Source organism: Hemiscyllium ocellatum, chromosome 15 (genome assembly GCF_020745735.1).
Source record: "Hemiscyllium ocellatum isolate sHemOce1 chromosome 15, sHemOce1.pat.X.cur, whole genome shotgun sequence".
In the NCBI taxonomy this organism is placed as follows: domain Eukaryota; kingdom Metazoa; phylum Chordata; class Chondrichthyes; order Orectolobiformes; family Hemiscylliidae; genus Hemiscyllium; species Hemiscyllium ocellatum.
In genome coordinates this window covers 52,367,330-52,382,304 of record NC_083415.1, presented here as the reverse complement: position 1 = coordinate 52,382,304, position 14,975 = coordinate 52,367,330, and positions in this window count along the sequence as shown.

Genomic DNA, 14,975 nt, shown 5'->3' with positions numbered 1-14,975 from the left:
GTTAGATCAGTGTCAAAAGTTTGAACTGACTGGGGTACTGTTTTATACAAAAGACATGATGAAGGGATGGTCCAACAAAAATCTCCAAGATTATGATTGTTGGGGTGGAGATAGAAAAGCTGCTTCCTTTTATAGACCAGACCACAACCAAGGTCTCCAAGTATGAGACCATCAATGGTAAATTCAACAGGGAGCAATTCTTTACAGAGAGGGTAGTGAGACTGTAAAACATGGTACCTCAGGGACCAGGTGAGGCAAGTAACATGGGTGCTTTCAGGGAGAATCTAAATAAGCAAATGATGGAGGAAGCAATAAAATAATCCGTAGTTACAGTCAGATGAAGAATGGAGCAGGTGGAACATACACACTGGCATGGATCTACTGGGTTGAATGGCCGGTTACTATGTAGGAATGCTTTGCAACCATAAACAGGAAAAATAGCCAGCTTCAACTAAAGTGAAAGGAGGCAGAACTAAAAAGCTGCTGCCAAGCTGCTGAGAGCAATGAGTCAACTAGGCAACCATGTTGAACCTGAACAGCTGCTGTAAGTATCATATTAATATTCACTCTCACAGGTCCTGAGGATGTGTCAGCTTTACTCTTTGAGTGATGGAAAGTATAGAGTTGCAATGGTTGGGGTGAGGTGGGGGGACTGTAATGGAGGTAAGAGTAGTGAAAATGGGCTCCTGTGGCTTAATTGGAAATCCTCTTCCAATTGTGGGTAAGGACTCGATGATAAGGAGCTCTAGATATTCATATGTTCATTGCCTGAAGTGTAGTTACACGCCAAAGTCAGTTTTGCAGTTAAGCAGCCCAGGAAGATTCTGCTGTTTAATCAGCTGTACAAAATGCAATATTATATCTTTCAATTTCATTTCATTATACATCAGAGGATTTCGATGAAGCATTTAATCTGATAGCAAGTGCTGTTGACACTGATTTAATAAAACAATAAAAATAGAGCTACATATGTAAAACAATCAAAGCGACAGATAGATATTGAACATGAAGTGAAATTAGCACCATCTCTCTAATTTATACACAGACATTTCATAGTAATCAATTGGGACCACATTAATATCTAGATATAGCTATTCCATGTCTTCTGGGCTTGGAATCTCACTTGGTGTGTAACTGCACATGTCCATACATAATTATGTGGTGTATTCTCATCCTGCAGATGTAACAGAAAGCTAATTGATAAAGGAGTGTAGCCCCACGATATTTCATCATTGCTCAATCATTTTGTGTAACCCATGTGGTATGATATTCATTGTTCTAACTGAAAGAAAGTTGTGGAGTATGTTGAAATAGGTAAAGGCTGTTCTGGAGCTCAAATTTATCCCTGACAGCTGCATGGTTCCTTTCAAGTTTTCAAACTTTTCTCATTGGAAGGTCTGGCCTGCTCAACAGCTCATGTCTTGGGTCAGGGTAGGGGCAGGAGTGTCACTTAGTGCATAGAATTAGTGAAGCGAGAGACATAAATGGGATGGTGTTGGCAAAAGGAGGAAATGGGGGGTGTTGAAGTAAAACAGAGATGAAGTGTGTTGGTGGGGAAGGGGAAAGGAGAGTGTTGGTGAATAGTAAGAGGTAGATGTTGGGAGGTTAGAGAAGGTGGAATGAGTGGAGGTGTTGAAGAAGGGATGTGGGACTGAGGTGTTGGTAAAATGAATGGGAGATGGTGGATTTTGGATGAAGGTAGCGAATGAGAAGTATGTATGAAGGGGGGGATTATGGGAGTATTAGGTACAGGGAGTGGAAGAGGATCAGTGATGGTGAAGGGAGGGGTGTGTATTCATGAAGGGAAGTTTATTTCTGAGGGAGGGTCATTGGCAAAGAAGTTTGTTGGTGAAGAGAATGGGAGGATGGCTGTTGGTAAAGGGGGAGGGATGAGGGGCACTGGTGAATGGAAAGGGGGTTAAGTGCAGGGAGGGGAAGATGGGAGATACACTCAACTCCTTTTAATCTTCACTGCTAAAATGAAAGCCCTCCTCCTCAGGCCCTGTTCACCAACACAGCGTCATATAAAGTCTGGGGCATGGAAATAGGATCACACCAGAAAAATGTTCAGGCAGCACTGCCTCACCCAAAATCAAAGCAAGATTCCTTCCTTCAGTGATGCTGTATGAGCTGACAAAGAGCTACCAAAACCATTCTCAGGAGACAGCTGAGGTAGTTTCGAGGGAAAGCACCCCTGTCAGCATGATAAAGTCTGATTGTTCTGTATATGTTAACCCTTATGACATATACCTCAAAGATTGAGTTCTTGATGTGATAAATGTCTTGAAGTGTATTAATGATGCCAACTATTAACACTGCTATACAATCTCAGCATTGCATATGGCTTAAGCTCTGAGCTTATTGACCACATCAAGCAGATTGTTCCTTCATCTACTCATACTGATATTAGTGCTGAGGTGAGTAACTTTATGCTGGAATGTCACAAGTTATTATGTTATCTAACTGTCTTAAAGATACATTGTCTGTCAAGTCTGGGAGCTATCTGATAGCACAACATTCCCCCCTTCTACTTTTAAAGAATGGGAACTCGATTGCAAAAAGCAAAATTATCTCTGCACATTAAGGTAATCCCTTAGCAGGCAAACGATATGATCAGACCTAGTGCATATGCGGTTCTCACACTTTGGCTGTGATGTTTCAATCTGCAATGTATTGCTTGTCATTGTGGATAGATACGTCTGTCGTACATGTGTGAATGTCTTCCAGCACCAACATAATAATTTCTAAACCCAATTTGACATCTCATGTGATTGATCATATGCATATAGAAATGTTGTCTATTTCTTCAAGGGATGTAATCGTTGCTCATTATAAAACGAGAAAGAGTTAACATTATGAGTTCCGTATGACTTTTCTTCAGAACTATTGTTTCTCTCTCCAGATACTGCCAGACCTGCTGAGTTTCTCCAACATTTTCTGTGCTTGTTTCAGCTGACTTAATGAATTATTTAATCCTTATAAATGCTAGTGACATACAACACAGTTTCATTATGCAATACGCATCCCAATTTCAATGTTGCATTGGAAACAAGAACTAGAGACAGAATCACATATTACTTTGACTGGGACAACAAGAATAGAATGACTCAAATATTCCTATTAGGGAAACCCTGTTTCTGATCCTGATTGGATTAAAAATTATCCACTCGTCTGTAGATGTCTTCAGCAGTGGAGATACCTGAACTCTCTCCTGTTCTGAACCTGTCCAGGAATCCACAAATCCAACGGCAAAGTAAATCTTTGTAGAAAGCATATCCCTTCTTGCAGTTGTCAGTGTGTCATGGAATATGATTGAAATATCCAAGTACACAAGCAGACACTTTGATAGCTCCTGTGAAATACTGAGTATGCAAAGTAAGGCTAGAGTGCCAGGTGACTGAGGGGGATTTAGTGGCAAGTTTGTGAGGTCAGTAGGATGCCAGTCAGAAAGGTGCCACGTGGCTGCAGTGCTGGGTCTGGGGGCAGTGGGGTCAGGTGGTTCAGGGAGGAATCTTAGTTCAGGCCACAGTCCATTTGGTGGTGAGCGGTGCCAGATCTTACACATGAGTGGTCAGATTTTACATGTGAGCGGTAATTTCAACTCCAGGAGCTACCAGAAAGATGGAATGTGGTGGAAGAAGATAAGTATGTGTGTATTTGTTTGTGTGTGTGTGTGTGTGTGTGTGTGTGTGTGTGTGTGTGTGTGTGTGTGTGTGTGTGTGTGTGTGTCTGAGTGTGTGCGTGTGCACAAATGTGTGTATGTGTCTGCGTGTGTCTCTGTGTGTATGTGTATGTATATGTGTCTGTGTGTGTATGTGTTGCATCTATATGTGTGTGTATCTATGTTTGTGTATGTGTGTATGTATGTTTGCCTGTATGTATGTGTCTGTGTGTTTCTATTTGTGTGTGTCTGTGCGTGTGTGTGTGTGTTTGTCTGTGTGTGTATGTGTCTATGTATTTGAGGGGAGGGGAGGGTGGGGATGTGGTTGTGTAAAACGAGACAGGTAAGTTGAGGTCAGGTGTAAGTCCTTTGGATGATATTGTTTCTAGCTGGTGGGGGGGGGGGTGGGGGGGCGGGGGTGCGGTGGTGTGAGGTGTCAGGACCAGCAGGGTACACTCAGAGGGTAGAGTGTTTTCAAGTTGGGTGAAAGAAGGATTGTCTTGATGGTGGGTGGCAGGATTCAGGAGAGTACAAGGGGAGGGGGGGTGATGGTGTGGGTCAGTGATGAGTTGTGGGGTAAGTTTAGTAGTTTCTCAAGAGTTAGAATAGGTTTTTAAACTTCTAACTTCTCCTAGTTAACTGTTAAATGAAGTGAGTTGGAACCCTCCAAATTCTCTGATTTTAATGGAATCTTTTGGAGGGTTCCAGATGCAGAGGCATTGCTCATCAGAATGTTCAACTTCCTGGGTATTTCCCATGGAGTTGGCTGTATTGGGGAATTCCACATGGTACTGACGTACAACTGCAGACTGTGCTGCTCCAATGACTTATTGGCAACCCAAGTATCTGCACCAATGTTACAAATGTGAGATGTTATAAAACAACTATGTTTTAAGCAGCCTCCAGTAATTCAAGTCAAAATAGAATAGTTTGGTGGGGGATTGAGCCTCCTATGAAATCCATATGATCCCATTCTAAGGGTGCCTGGAGACAAACCCATGTAACCTGCTGTTATGGAGAAAAAAACACAAAGAAATTTATAGAAGGTAAGGTGCAAATGTTGACACCCAGATTCAAAGGAAAAGGCAATTGGTTTTACTATGCCAAGACTGACTGACTCTCAGTCAGTGAAACAGCGAGATTCAGGGAAGCAGGTCTTTAGCAGGTGCTGCTATATCAGCGAGAAGAAAAGGGTTGTTTCTGAATGAATCAACGAGCAGAGTGCTGGTGAGAACAGGTCTCCTCTAGAAATAAATAATGCTTCCTTGAGAGTTCAAAACCAAAGATTCACCACAGGATATTTTGTGATTGAAAGTCCTTTCGAATATGTTCAGTACATTGAGTGAGGAGACTTTATTTGAAAGAAGATTCACTCTGGTGGATCAGGGAGGAGAGATCACATTAAAGCCTAGAAGAGTTTATTCATAAAGCTGCATTTCTTTAGAGAATGTGGTATAATGTATAAGTGTTTTTTGGCTGTATTTAGGAGTTAATGGAGACTATCTTGTATCTAGTTTTTTTTTGTATTATTAATTGCTTACAAAGTAATATTTAAGTTGATTTTATTTCCCGTGTTATAGCAGAAGTCTGAACATGTGAAATCTTGTTATGTAGTTACTTCCTGGGGAATTCATACCTCATTTTAAAAGTTATCCGTCTCTACAAGGATTGTAATAATATATAAGACCATAATATTTACTGTTGACTTACAGCCAAGAGACTGATGCCTATCCTAAGCCATAGAATATGTCAACATGGGCAATAAATACTGGCCTAGCCAATGATGTGCACATCCCATGAACAAATCAAAAAAAGAATTCAGGAACCAGAGAAACTTAAAGAAGGCATCCTTAAAATTTGTGCTATTTTCAGAATTAGAAAGCTTTTGAGAATATCCAAATGTGCTAGTTGAGGTGGAAAAACCGAATCTTAATGACTTAATTTACCATATTCTCTTACTATTACTGCCCCTGGACCTCACTGTTGTATGGCACAATGCTTTCTTTCATGTCACAATTTGTACATAAGGTAGGGCTTGTGATAAAAGTATGTATGAAATATGAATTCCATTCTCATAAATTAGAAATAATTGCAAAATGTATGAAATGAGTTTGCAAAATAACTGATCAAAAGTCTATGAACACATATAATAGGCATCCACATTCTGAAACACGTGAACTTCAAACTGAAACAGATTTATGAAAGATTATTAATTTACAAGACTACTTATTTTGGATACATTAACATGTGTGCCATAAGAAGACCATACCATTGGGCTTGTGTTATTTAGGGTAAGGTGTAGGTGTAGATATTTCCAGAAAGACACTACAGTCCAGTATTAATGTCAATACATTCTGGCAAGATTGAGGAGGGAAGTATATATACCATTTGTAATACATAAATTACGCAAAAACCGTTAAGATCATTGGAACACAGATGAAAATTGAGTGAAAAACAGATGTTTCTACTTACATCATTAAAAAATAACCTTGAGGACAAGCTGTGTTCCTTGTTCATACGTCTGTCTGTTGTCATGAATGTTGATCATGATAATGACTCAATTTCTCCTATTGAAAATTGGTTTCTCAACATTTCCTGTGTAATATTGTTTTGACAACAGTCACAATATATTGTAGGCTTTGCCTGCTAAAACGATCCAGCTAACTTGTACATTAATAAAGTCTTTATTCAGCAATTGGCAATGAGGAATATCACTGATATAACGATAGGCCTATATTTGTGCTGAGAATAAAGTTCAAGAATTAGATCATTTCATTACAGGTTGTTAATTCATCTTCAAAGAGATGCATCTCCACAATGTGTTTGAACTTTTAACGGCCCTCTAAAATGGCCTAGCAAGCCATTCAGATCAAGGGCAGCAAGAGGCAGGCAATAAATGCTGGCTGATTGATACCAGATTCCAGGAAAGAATTAAAACATGTACATGCAAAATCTTAAACTGGCTGGGATTGTCAGGTGGCTTTGCTGATGGAAAATATCAAATTTTGGCAGAGTTTTCAACTTCTGTTTTAATATCTCACAGAATCCAGTGCTATAAGAGTAGAGTAACATACAACAGCCATTGTTTACTTTGTTCTTTTGCAGGGACTTAGGAATTACTGGATGTGAAAGGACCATGAAGCATCTAAATCCATGTTGGTAGTCACATGATACAAGGATCATGGAGTTTGTGGCTAGGCCTAAGCAATTATTGTCTGTCAAATATTCTACAAAAGATGACACGAGATGAGTAACAATATAATGGAACACTTTAGGACCGAGAAGCTCAAAGCCATCTGTTCCTGCCAAACATAGTACACTAACCACACAGAATTTTGTCAAGACATCAGGAGAAAGTCATCCACACCTTGCTCAACTCAAGCACTTGACCAGCATTGGGCTTTCCCCCCTTCCTCCACTTCATTGGATATTAATTGTCCATTTTTTTTAGGTTGCGTACAGTGTGGAAACAGGCCCTTTGACCCAACAGGTCCACACCGACCCTCTGAAGAGCAACCCACCCAGACCCATTTCCCTCTGGCTAATGCAGCTAATACTATGGGCAATTCACCTGACCTGCACATCTTTCGACTGTGGAAGGAAACCAGAGCACCCAGAGGAAACCCACGCAGACAGAGGAAGAATGTGCAAACTCCACACAGACAGTCACCCAAGGCTGGAATTGAACCTGGGACCCTGGTGCTGGGAGGCAGCAGTGCTAACCACTGAGCCACCATACCACCCATGGTGCTTCAATTAGCAACCATGCAAAGTCCTCTGTGCTATGGAGTTAATCAGGTTGGGGATGAGAAGGTGTTTCTATCAGTCCCTCATGCTCACAATTAAATGCCCTCTCAAACCCACCACTCTGCCAAACACAAGATTCCATGCCATGTTCAATTTCTCAAATTCCTTCATTAATTCCTGGTGAGAGAAAGTCAAAAACAGATAATATATAAACTGTTTTCTTCTGGAAATTAAATTCACAAACTTTCAGCCTCACTCAACAGAGAGATATCAACACTGGTAAAGGACTGACACATTTGTTGGATTTGATTGAAGCATTTACAACTATTGAGCTCCCCCAGATTACAACAGGAACATCTCACAAAGGCAAGGTATAAAGCTAAACAATCACTGTTTCGTAAATTGGCATTTTACAAATGATTATCAATGAAAAAAAAAGTATGTGCATTTATAATTGTGCTCCTCATAGTCTCAAGACACCTCAGAGTGTTTTGTATTCATTGAAATGTAATCACTACAGTAACGTACAGCTAATAGCCCCAGTACCAACAGGAGGCAAAAACAATAGCTGATATGGTTGGAGAATGGATTTTCATTTGTCTTTAAGTAGGAAGAAAAAAATCTGTACATTAAAAAATCAATACATTAAATAAACAAAATTGCAAATCTATCTCTTAGAAAATGCTGTATGATTTCATATCAACTGCGCCCATATTGGGCATAAAAACAGAAATTGCTGAAAAAGCTCAATAGGTCTGACAGCATCTGTGGAGAGAAATCAGAGTTTTCTCTCAGAACATCTTATTGGGAACTGGTTCCTAGTCTCAATACTCCATTACAGAGTGAAGTACTTGGGATCCAACCAGGATCTTTAGAAACACACCATTCTAACCTTAATTTTTTATGAATGAGCCAAAAGTGAATTCACACCCTCTTTTTTAATACACAGAGGTCAGAACCATATTCCAGGAGCTGAATCCTGTAACCTTTATCATTGCTCTCTTGGGCCTGAATGTGAAAACATGGAAAGAAGTCTTTTGGTAACAAACTTCAAAATTTAGACAATCCTGACCAAAATACAAAGGCACCTTGCAGTCCTACCATCTACTCCCTCCCCTCAAATTCCACCCCATACCTCCCCAAAGCTCCAATCCCTGGCTTCTGGTTGAATATTTTGACAGCTAACTCACCTGCAAGAAGACATCTTCACTCCCTGGTGTTTTCACGTCAAGAGAAATGGAAATCTTTTCATATAGCGCTGGTGATAAATTGATCCTTTCATCAATTTTACAGTAGATAGTGAATGAAATTTGTTATCACAACAGAGAAAAGACAATTACTGCCACCTGAAGTGTCGAGCTTTTAGCTAGAAAGGTGAGGGAATAACCACAAACATCAACATCGTGCTATTCTCAGAAACAAATGGATATATATGTTCAGATTCCCCCACGACAACTCCATGCATTATTTGAATCTTGTCAAAAGATGTCAAGGTGATAAGGTTTTACTCTTGTGCATTTAGTCCCTTGGGTTAAAGTTCAGTCAGTACATGTCCACTGAGATGAGATACAGTCATTCAATTAGTCATGATGGAACCACTGAGACATCCCCCTCTCATTCATAAATTGTCCCAGCTGTTTGTACCAGCACAGAATTACCCAAAGTGATGGCAGATGCGACTGTAAAAGATTAGATTTTCAATTTTATTGTCACGTGTGCTCAAGTACAGAAGTACAGTGAAAGGTGTATAATGTTGCCACATATGGCACCATCTTAGGTACTTAGGTACAAGAAAAGCTGAGGTATAAAGTAGTAAGAGAAACAAGAGTTAAAAAGTTAACCATTATTTCATAAAATAGTAGAAAAATAAAGAATTAGGCAATAGTTTACATTTAAGTCTTCCATAATTGAAACTAGGAAAATAATGGAATAAGACAAAGGTTCAACAGTCTTTGATGAGTTCTCCAATTATCTCGCTCTGTAGTCTGTTTACTTGGCACTACTACTGCAGATACCATCACTGCAGCTGGCACCATTGCCTCTCTGATCTTTCCTGGTGCCTCGGGAACATGTCCAGGCAGGATCCTCTTGTACACAAAGCTGAGACACTGCATTGTGCCGCCAAGAGACCAGCTGACATACTCCTGAGAGACCAGGCCAAGCGCCACCAAGACATCAGGCCTGGGACCCACCACCAAGAGATCAGGCTGAGAGCCACTGAGAGACCAAGCTGAGAACCACTGAGAGACCAAGCTGAGAGCCACCCAGAGACCAGGCTGAGCAAGAGACCAGACTTTGGACCTGCCACCCCAATGAGAGACCAAGCCGAGAGCCACCGACAGAGCAGGCTGAGAGCCACAAAGAGTCCAAGCTGACAGCAACTGAGAGACCAATCTGAGAGCCACCGAGAGACCAGGCTGAGAGCTGCTGAGAGACCAGGCCTGGGACCCGCCACCCCAAGGAGAGACCAAGTCAAGAGCCACCGAGAGACCATGCTGAGAGCAGCAAAGAGTCCATATTGGGACCTGCCATCCGGCCAAGAAACCAGACCGGGAGCAGCTAAGAGACCAGACTTGGGATCTGCACCTTGCCAAGAGACAGGCTAAGAGCCAGCAGAGCTGCTGGGACACTAGACTGAAAGCTGCCGAACAACTAAAGGGAGAAGAAAGAAAGAAACAGGAGGAGTGGAGGAGCGGTTGGAGTGTCCTAGTCCGCTGCCATCTTGACCAGAAACAAAGTTAGCAAGGAAAATCAAAATTGTTCACAATGTGTGAAGCAGAAATCTGCAAAATATAACAGAGCAGACAACGCCTCAAAGGAAACAGAGAAGTCTGCATTTAAAAGGAAAGCTGAAAATGCTGGAAGCACCCAGCAAATCTGGCAGCAAATGTGGAGAGAGAATCAAAGTTAAATTTTCAATGATTATTCATCGGATTTGGGAATGTTCAAAATGAGACAGATTATAAACAAGTGGAAGGAGTGGGGCAAGGATGGGGAAAAAGAACAAAAGGGAAGGTCTGTGATAAGGTCTAGACAAGAGAAATTAATTGAGTAAATAGTTGGCAGTGCAAGGTCAAAGGGAATTGCATTAGGACAGATAGAGAAAAGAGGAGATGTAGGTGGCAGAATTATGAGCCATTACAGTGCAAAAGCAAAATCAAGAGGAAAAAAGTTGAAACTAAAACACGCAAAGAGAAAGGAAACAAAACAAGAGCTGAAATTACAGTCTGAAATTGTTGAACTGAATATTCAGTCTGCAAAGCTGTAAAGTCTTATTAAAAGATTAATCTTCCGAGGAGCGGTAATCGCTGTCAGGTTCCCACATCATTGCTTTTCTCTTGCATTACTCTGGAGCTCCATGCTTCTGTCCTGACCTTTCTACCCAGGCTACTTAGGAAAGGTAGAACACACCTGTTCCTGGTGTGCATCCTCAGTGTGTAAAATCATCAGGAGATGCAACTCCTTTCTATGGCTTTAATTGTCTTGCTTTGGGAATTAAGGGTGACATGGTGGCTCAGTGGTTAGCACTGCTGCCTCACAGCACCAGGAACCTAGGTTCAATTCCCGCCTTGTATGAGTGTCTGTGTGGAGTTTGCACATTCTCCCCGTGTCTGCGTGGGTTTCCCCTGGGTGCTCCAGTTTCCTGCCACAATCCAAAGATGAGCAGGTCAGGTGAATTATGTTTAGGGATGTGTAGGTTAGGTGCATTAGTCAGTGGTAAATGTAGAGGAATGAGTTTGGGTGGGATATTCTTCAGAGGGACAGTGTGGACTTGTTAAACTGAAGGGCCTGTTTCCGTGCTGTAGAGATTCTGCTCTATGCTCACCGGGAGACCTTGGGCTGGGATAGAGCTGCATCCATCTCATCCTGCATTGCTGCCACTGCCGCTTGCCTCTACTTTCAAGATTTACTCGGGGTTGCGCCGCCATCTTTGTCCACCACTCTGCACAAGGCCCGCTCTTGCTGATACCACTGCAATCCATCTCCATATCTATGGAGCCTGCACCAGGACATCATCAACCAACCTTTATATCATTTATCCCTTAATTACAATTTTGCCTTTGATCTGATAAACTAAATGGATTTTATAACCTTTCAGTGTTCGTGCAATGCTTGAAATTAATTCAACTCCAACACCGATAAAAAAAATAATGAGGACTATGGACAAGGTGAATAGAAAGCAACTGTTCCCCTTAGTTGAAGGGTCAATTATAAGGAGACATTGTTTTAGGGCGAAAGGGAGGAGGTTCAGAGGGGACTTGACGAAGACCGTCTTCACCCAGAAGCTGGTGGAGTATCTGGAACTGAGACCTTGGAGTACAGATTCATAACTCTTTGAAAGTAGAGTCGCAGGTAGGTAAGATAGTGAAGAAGTGAAGAAGGCATTTGGTATATTTTCCTTTATTGGTCAGAGTATTGAGTACAGGAGTTGGGAGGTCATGTCGTGGCTGTACAGGACATTGGTTAGGCCACTGTTGGAATATTGCGTGCAATTCTGGTCTCCTTCCCATTGGAAAGTTGTTGTGAAACTTGAAAGGGTTCAGAAAAGATTTACAAGGATGTTGCCAGGATTGAAGGATTTGAGGTATAGGGAGAGGCTGAACAGGCTGGGGCTATTTTCCCTGGAACGTCGGAGGCTGAGGAGTGACCTTATAGGGGTTTATAAAATTATGAGGGGCATGGATAGACAAAGTCTTTTCCCTGGGGTGGGGGAGTCCAGAACTAGGGGGCATGGGTTTAGGGTGAGAGGGGATAAGTATAAAAGAGACCTCAGGGGCAACTTTTTCACACAAAGGGTGGTATGAGTATGAAATGAGCTGCCACAGGAAGTGGTGGAGGCTGGTACAATTGCAACATTTAGATTAGATTCCCTACAGTGTGGAAACAGGCCCTTCACCCCAACCAGTCCACACCAATCCCTGAAGAGTAACCCACCAGACCCATTTCCCTCTGACTAATTGACCTAACGCTATGGGGCAATTTAGCATGGCCAATTCACTTAATGTGCACATCTTTGGATTGTGGAAGGAAACCGGAGCATCCTTAAAGGCATTTGGATGGGTGTATGAATAGGAAAGGTTTGGAGGGATATGGGCCGGGTGTTGGCAGGTGGTACTAGATTGGGTTGGGATATCTGGTAGGCATGGACAGGTTGAACCAAAGGGTCTGTTTCTATGCTGTACATCTTTATGACTCTAATCAATACAGGCCATTTCTGTACTGTACGATTCTATGAAAATTACCTCTTTGGACTGCCCAAGCTCTCTGGATTGCAACCACTGCAAATATTACATCTACAGTGCTTCAGCAAAGTAAGTCAACCTGATGAGGTTGTAGCTCTGACTCTTCTATTCTGTATTTATTTTTTAAAATGGCCACCTTCTGAATTGCTTGCTTTCAGCTTCCTAATAATCCCAGAGTTAATTTCTTAAAGTAACACAGACCAAATGTCTAAGCATAATAGGTTCCAAGCCTACTTTAATTGTATCTATACCATCTCTACAGTTAAGATTTAATTCCCAAAACCAAAAGTTATCCACCAAAAAGGTTGAACCATGAACTGCTAGCACTGCTGCCTCACAGCGCCTGAAGACCCGGGTTCAATTCCCGACTCAGGCGACTGACTGTGTGGAGTTTGCACGTTCTCCCCGTGTCTGCGTGGGTTTCCTCCGGGTGCTCCGGTTTCCTCCCACAGTCCAAAGATGTGCGGGTCAGGTGAATTGGCCATGCTAAATTGCCCGTAGTGTTAGGTAAGGGGTAATGTAGGGGTATGGGTGGGTTTCGCTTCGGCGGGTCGGTGTGGACTTGTTGGGCCGAAGGGCCTGTTTCCACACTGTAAGTCTAATCTAAATACTTGCAACATTATACTGAGCTTCACTGAGACACTGCAGAAGGCCATGAACAGAGTGATCGGTTTACAAGCAAGGGAGAAAATTAAAATCACAAGTAGCATTAGGAATTCGCAACTTGTCTTTTAAATGGTTTTAGGTGTAGCTGGTTTAATCCTTTTTTATCCCTGGTGACTTCCTATTGTTGTATATTTATGTGACTATAAATTGTAGATGAATGTTTTGCTGCTTTCTGTGAACCTCTAGTAGTTTTGTAATAATGAGAACTGCATGGTGTTTGTTACATGGCCACATTCCAAATATTCTACACAGCATTGTATGACAATCTGAATGGAGGCTGAAGAACTTTCACAGGAAATCCTACTATTGTCATCACATTCTAGTGACACTGCTTCCTTTCGTTCTTCTCCAGTTGTGATACCCTATGCTGAGGAATGGGCACATACAATGCCCTGTAATGGTGAGAACTAACTCACCAGGTATTGCAACCTACAATGTTTTCTCTGAGAACTATTGCTTGGCACCTCTTCCATTACCATGTCCATGTAACAGTACACAAACCCAAACTCCACCATTCTGCGATATACTGCATTAGACCTAAGATGCACTGACCACAAAGGTTAGACCTTAGCTGTTTTTAATGACTAATAACAATGTGGTATCCAAATGAGAGAGGTATTGTGACGACAACAAAATATCTTCAACACCATTATCAGATACATTAACAAGAAGGTATTGTCCATTTAAAGAATATTCAATAACAACCAGTTTAAGTAATGGCGCACAAAACTGCTGCTTCCAAGCTGAAGATGTTAGAGTTCATAAAATGAACTATTGGTTGGTCTCAACTTACAGAAAATATTTACTTTGAACCTTGATATCACATGCATTGCTTTGAAATATGTTTTTGGTTCATTGTCTGGTGATGTTTTGTCCTAAACCATTTTCTTGTTTAGTGGTGGTTTGCCATTGTCTTTCACTCCCAGGTGAAGGACAAGTGGTCTCATTTCTACCTCAGCCTGAAACAGGTCCATAACTGTTCTGTTGGTATTATTCCAAACAAAACTCTAGTCAGCGAGCCAACCTTGGAAATAGAAGCAGGGCCATTTGGCCCATCCAGCCTTCTCTGCCATTCAATAAGATCATGGCTGATCTTTCGTGAACTCAGCTGCACTTATCTGGCCGCTCAATATGACCCATATTTACTGCTCAAAAATCTACCTTTGCCTTAAAAACATTCAATGAGGTAATCTCAACTACTTCACTGGGCAGGGGATTCCACAGATTGACAAACCTTTGGATGAAGAAGCTCCTCCTCAACTCAGCCCTAAATCTGCTTCCCCTTATTTTGAGGCCATGCCCCCTTGTTCTCGTAAATGGAGCTAATTGGCACATGTTGTGAAGATCGGTACAACCAAAATAATAAATATGTTGTCCATCACGTCCTTTTCTCTTCTCAGTTTGCGACACAAGTAGTCACACAATTACAAATAGCATTGGAAGTTCAAAACTGTGGGCACAATTTTCTAATTTTTTAATGAACAGTTCATGTGTGACTAACAGGCGACCAAGAAATCTTGACTTATTATGCACCAATCACCTTTTAAAAACTGACAGGCGCATTTGAGTCTATTGTAGTCCTCCATACATGCATCCTGGGTCAGCTTCTAGCTATTCAGAGACTGGCAAATTCTAAATTTAAATATAAAAATAAGATT